This window comes from Amblyomma maculatum, chromosome 9, assembly GCF_055883805.1.
Source record: "Amblyomma maculatum isolate TAMU_Amacu chromosome 9, ASM5588380v1, whole genome shotgun sequence".
NCBI lineage: Eukaryota > Metazoa > Arthropoda > Arachnida > Ixodida > Ixodidae > Amblyomma > Amblyomma maculatum.
Genome location: NC_139352.1, coordinates 5,771,850 through 5,777,715, shown reverse-complemented (window position 1 = coordinate 5,777,715; position 5,866 = coordinate 5,771,850). Strand labels below are relative to the sequence as shown.

Sequence of the window (5,866 nt, the reverse complement as noted above, 5' to 3'; positions counted from 1 at the left end):
TCCGAACATGCACGTCACCGGAGTACTAGTATAGTATACACGAATGATACTGATGATACTCCGGCAATGTTTTCGGACCAAAACCCGAGGATAAGGCGATCGTAGCGATTTTTGTAGTAAAAAAAAAAAAAAAAAAAAAACCTTCGCTAAAATTACTATTTCAAAATAAATCCCACTGATACAGGCTTTGAGCACTAACCATGCACTCTAGTCTAGGCAGTCTAGGCAGGCCGCGGAAACTCAGGGGCACTTCCGTCCCGTCTAATTCTCCCAAGCGGGGGCGAAAGGAGGAAAGAAAAAGCTGGGAGGAGGACTTCTCCCTCGCGCCTAAATTTTCCCCTCGCACTGACGGCGCCGCCGACTGCGCTGCGTGGCTTCGTCCTCGCGTGAACCGCTGCAACCGTTACGACTCCGCTCGTTTTGAATTGGAACCGTTGTCTGCGTAGCCTGGCGCTGTGAATTCTCTGTGTGTTGGCTTATCGGCCAAAGTCGCGATTTTTCGTCGCGGTTCTTTTACTCTGTGCATCTCATTCTTGCTGGCTCTTCGCCCCTTCGTGAGACGAGAGACTTATCTGCGTGCACCTCCCGTTGCGTGGACCCATCTCGTCTGCTGATTGTGCTGGCCATTACAGCCGGCGATATCTGCTGTGTTTCGTGTTGTTGAACTTGTTACCTTCATTTACTGTGGAGAGACGTGCGTTTCGAAGAAGACGGTTCTTCCAGGAAGGGTAGTGTAAATTTTTAATCATGCATTTTGGTTATGTATAGCACAGTGACATGTGATTACTTGCATCAAATACCAACCACTATAGTAACTAGAACGCAGCTATTTGCTCATGTTTCTACATTGCTTTGATGGTATGGAATGCGTAGAATGAATATGTTGCATCATTTATTTAATTTCATATCAACTGTACACATGCTGACAGAAGCATTGCCGGCAAACCCGGTTCTTTTGTAGTGATAAAGCAAGCATGCAAGATTACAATGTTAGCGCAGAACACATAACACTACTGTAAACTGTTAGCTATGTAAAGTGCGTGTGTGTGAGGGATACCTTGTCGCATCTTTTCATTTTCTGTTTCACGTGCAGTTAATAAAAAAGAGAAACAATATCTGCTGTTCTATGTGCTATTTCTTGCTGTGGTCGGGTACGCTGGCTCGCGAGCGCCTGTGCCCTCGAGAGCGCTATGCTTGTGGTTTTTCTTTCCATCACACTGTTCCTGCCGCGAGCCGGTCGCGCCGCGGCAGAACGATGATGCGGTAGAAAATCCACGGGCAGAGCGTTTTCCCGGGCGCGGGCGCACGCGAGCGCGCGATCCGCGCTGCTTGAAGCAACCTACCGACACCCCCTTCAGCGCACCGTTTTTTTGGACCAGTCCGCTATACGGCCTCCCCCGTCATGTCCATTTTTTACGCGCCCCCGCCCGCTATAATCCTATAATGGGGAGTTTGGCGCTAGCGTCTGTAATTCGTGGCCGCTGGGAGGTATAGGGAGTAGGGTCTAGGGCTTCAAGTTTTTGGCGCCATCGAGACACTGTTCGAGTCTTCAAGCTGTCCTCTTTCAAGCATGGAAAATGCATTTGTACGCGGATGATTAATAGCCGAGAACAGGTAAGATTTACAGGGATTGTGGGACAGATAAGGCGGTAACTTGGTAACACTACTTGGTAGGTCTCACATTTTTACTTTCATGTAGCATTCACCACGGTGGTCCCACCTTGTTCAACACTATAACCAAAAGGGTCAGTTGGTGATACATAATGAAATTAAAATAGCGCGAAAGACAAAGACAGGAGCAGAAGAACCGCAGGACAGCGCTTGTCTCGTGGTTTCGTTGTATCGTAAAACAAGACAGCAACGCAGCCGTTTTGTATTCTTTCACTCCGTTCTCTCTTTCGCGTGCGCGCGTGCATAGTTCCGGCGCATACTTAAAAAAAAAAAAAAAAAAAAAAAAAAAAACAATGCTGGCGTATGTTGTTTTTTCACGTGTGCTTCTGCTGTTCAGAAGTGCCGAGTGACAAGGCAAGCGACGACTGTCCGCAACATGGGAAGCCCAAAGGAAGTATGTGTGCCTCGATGTGCGCGCCATCTCGCACGGTGGAGTCACTTTTTGAAGGGGACAGTGCTGCCAACGACCGGCGGCCGTCATTGCGCTGCCCACGCTTCATCGCGGGTCGTTGAGAGAGACACGGTCACGGCGTTTTCTGGGGCAAAATTTCACTTTTCACTTCATTCACTTCACTTTAATACCTTAGAGACCCTCATTACAGAGTATTACATAAGGGGTGGGGCACACAGAAATGAAAAGCAATAGGTAACAGGTAGATAAGTAGTAGTAAGTTATACAAATATAATATTTTCACTAAGCAAGTAAACGCACGATTCTTTCATAAAACAAAGATGGGCATGTGATAGCAGCAAGTTTTCGGGAAAGACCGTTCCAGTCGTTGGCAGTCCGGGGGAGAATTGTAGAAAATTCCCGGGTATTAATTGCGTGCCCCAGTGCACAAACCAGTCACGATATGACTGAAAGATATTCAGATTTTCGAAAAAACCGCGAAGGCCACTTCTCAGGCTGGTGAAAATCAAGCTCAACAAATAGCAACCCACGAACCGTTAGTGTGTGTGCACATCATATGCGATTCTGCATTCGTAAAGTTAGTCATTCATATGCGTGCTTTTTCCAGGAGTGCTTGTCCGTGTTGTATCCTTGATATCTGGCACGTATGCTTGCGTGCTTAACTCGTTTATTTCTGGATAACACAAAATGCTTAGTTCTTTAAAAAGATGTGCGTGCATGTTGCGCGCTTTCTGCTACCAGCACCTTGTGCAATTTGTTTTTGTGGGCTGTGGAATGAGTACGTGCAAGGCACAAAAAAACGTAAGGTAAGCTCTAAGCCTGCCACAACTGAGAGTTTCCCGGCATTTTATTCTTGTGCCGATGTTCAGCTTGGACGGTGTGCGTGTGCTTGTAAACGAGATGAGGTGTATGACCAAGCATGACGCATGTGTGGCTATGACAAGCATGTAATGTCAGGACTCATCATGACTGATATAGTGATGGTAAATTGGTAGTTACTGCTATGTATAAAAGCCATATAATTAGGTACTGGATATGAGCCATGTGATCACACATTGTCTATGTGTTCACTTTTCTTTCCTCACTCGAACATCTAACAAAAGACGAGTGACGAGGTTTTCATGGCTATATGGCCATTCAAAAACAGAAAATTCTTAATGTTGATGACAGGATTAGATGAGGAAGAAAGGTGTTAAGAATCAAATAATCCTATATGTATTAAAAAAAACTTGTTTACCCCCATCTGCATATTTACAGTACGGTAAAAAAAGCAAAACAAAATCCAAATTAGCTATAGAAACAGTTTGCTTAGCAGAAAGCGTCCATAAAATACAATAATGGGCAACGTAAAATGAAAATGCTATATAATCAAGCTAAGCAAAAATATGCTAGAGGTAGTTAATATCGTAGGATTAGTATATAAACACTGCAGAAAAAAAGATATGTTACATTTGCAACTACATTAAAATACAAGAAGTCACCCGGGTGTTTGACTCAGTAATAATGGCGCTTCACCGCCGAGGTGAAAAACAAGGTGTCGTGTGCCAGTTCGATGTCGGTGCAGGTTGATAAAACTTCAGGTTGTTTAAATTCCTGATACCCTAAATCACGGCTTCATCACAGCCGATGTCGCAAAATTGCAAAGGGCCGTAACTGTGACATTGGTTAAAATAGTGATGGTAAAGATTCAAATCTGAGCAGTGCAGACTAAGTACCAAGTAGAGCTAAAAGAGAAAGCAAGAAAAGTAAGGTGTGTTTGCAACCTGCCTCATGCCTGAAGTTCACTAATAAGCTATTCAAAATCAGTTTTTGCATTTAAAAATCAGCATAATATGCAAGTAACGCAGCCTCGAATGAAAAAGTTGGTATATTAATTGCAGTTTCTGTGACCCCAGGAACAACCATTCAATACTCCTAGAACGGCACTTACACACGGCCCACTAAATCTTATCAAAAAGTTATTATTTTACTATCACAGCCATAGCTTTCTAGTCAGAGTTGCAGCAGTCAGTAAATGGGCTAGTTGATGACTGATTCGAAAACAATATTTGAAGGTAAGGTGTGGGATGACAGTTTTTTTTTGTCTCGTGGCGGCACGCGGTTAAATGAAATTCATGGCAGAAACAGCGCTAACACAGAACGGAGCGAGACCACGCAGCGCCTGTGTTTTGTTCTCGCTCCATCCTGTGTTAGCACTGTTTCTACAGTGATCGTAAGCCAACAAGTTCAACTCTCCACTCTTCTGAATGAAATCCGTCTTTCAGCCGGAAGCCAGACGGTCTTTACACACTTTTGATTAAACGCGGGGAAACACAGGCACAACAAAAGAGGATGGGGCTCGTGTCTCCATGTTTTGCAAATTTAACCAAGCCCAATAAAACTTTCTTTTAATGCATTTATGCTGCTAGCTTGCACGATAGTTTTCTTCTGCAGGAAGTCTAGTCGAAATTGTGCTTTAAAAACGAAGATTACAGAATAATAATCTGGTGCCTTCGCACTGCCAATCTGAAAATTTTGTATTCTCACCATATTAACATGCATTTTATTGTTATGATCTCTGCATGTCACTGCCCAATATCTATCGGTATTGGTAGGGTGCCTCAATGCGTGTATTGATGCACGTACAACCCTCTGCTGCCTACGGAGCAGGCATCATAATGGCAGATGTCGTAATGGACGATGCGGTTGTCTTCACCCTGCAATGGCGGCAGGGGAAGCGCGCTCATCGAGGCACCCTATCCAGGAAGTGAGGTTAGCGTCACCTAGTAACGAGGAATGAAACACAGGAGGCGACCACTACTGGCCGTGCAGTTCAAGAACTTCTCGGCACCTTCGCTCATGAGGGTTACCCTCAAGGGATTGTGTCGGATCACAGACTACAATTTTCATCCTCGTATCTGCAAATTTTTCTTCACGAATGCGGTATATGCCACTGCTACTCCTCTGTTTATCACGCTCAAGCTAATGAACTTGTAGAACGAATTAATAGGATTTTCAATGCATATGTTCAGCTGGCTCAGGCTCAGCGCTGTGACCTGCACACAGCTACTACTCACTACCTAGGTGTCTACCACTGTACGCCACAAGCCATGGCAGGAATCGCCCCAGCCATCCGTCTTAATGGCCAGATGCTTCGCTCAAGACTTAATGTCGTGGGTCTGCTCCTGCCGGGGGCAGGAAGAGGAGCAGAAGTTGCTGCTGTTGCAGCACACGTGGATTGAGGATAGTCTGTCGGTTCTGTGTTGGGCGAAGCTGGACACGAGGGAGTGTCCTGGCTAACTAGCGGTACTGGTGTTATGCGAGGTTGGACTCTGTGAGGTTGTAGAGGTTGGACTCTGGTCATGTTTCTGGGATGTGAGCTGGTCAACACTCAGGTGCAGTCAGTGGGTGGCAAAATGTCCGCCGCTGCAGCTGAGGATGGAAGTTGGTGCTGAATGACTGCTTGGCTAACAGCTGAAAATTTGGATAAGTGCCACAAACGCCCATCAATCATCTAGCAGGTATAAGGCTGGGCCACGTCGCTACACAACTCTTCGAGGCTCCGAAAACCAAGCAGCCAGCTTGCCTCATACAGTTGGCTTACGAACTCACACCTAGTCGCCAATCTGAAAGTCATGGTGCTTGGCTCCACTCCACTGGTCTGTATAAAGCTCATACATGGATTGCTTCTGCTCTAGCCACTGACGTAAGAGCTTAAGTATTTTTGTAGGATCTCTTGAAAAGCACTGATCCGGCAGGTCCACGACATTCAGTCTTGTGCGAGGCATCCGGCCATGAAGCAGG

At 45.6% G+C, this 5,866-nt stretch overlaps 1 protein-coding gene across 1 annotated transcript in view; it reads left to right on the top strand.

The window, feature by feature from the left end:
* Nucleotides 1-1,497: 1,497 nt before the first annotated feature.
* The window catches only part of LOC146178157 (histone-lysine N-methyltransferase SUV39H2-like), a 126,377-nt gene continuing 122,008 nt past the window's right edge, over nucleotides 1,498-5,866 (top strand). Inside the window, exon 1 of the mRNA XM_084577973.1 lies at nucleotides 1,498-1,614. The gene's annotated coding sequence lies outside the window, so the exon portion shown is untranslated. The remainder of the gene's footprint in view (nucleotides 1,615-5,866) is intronic.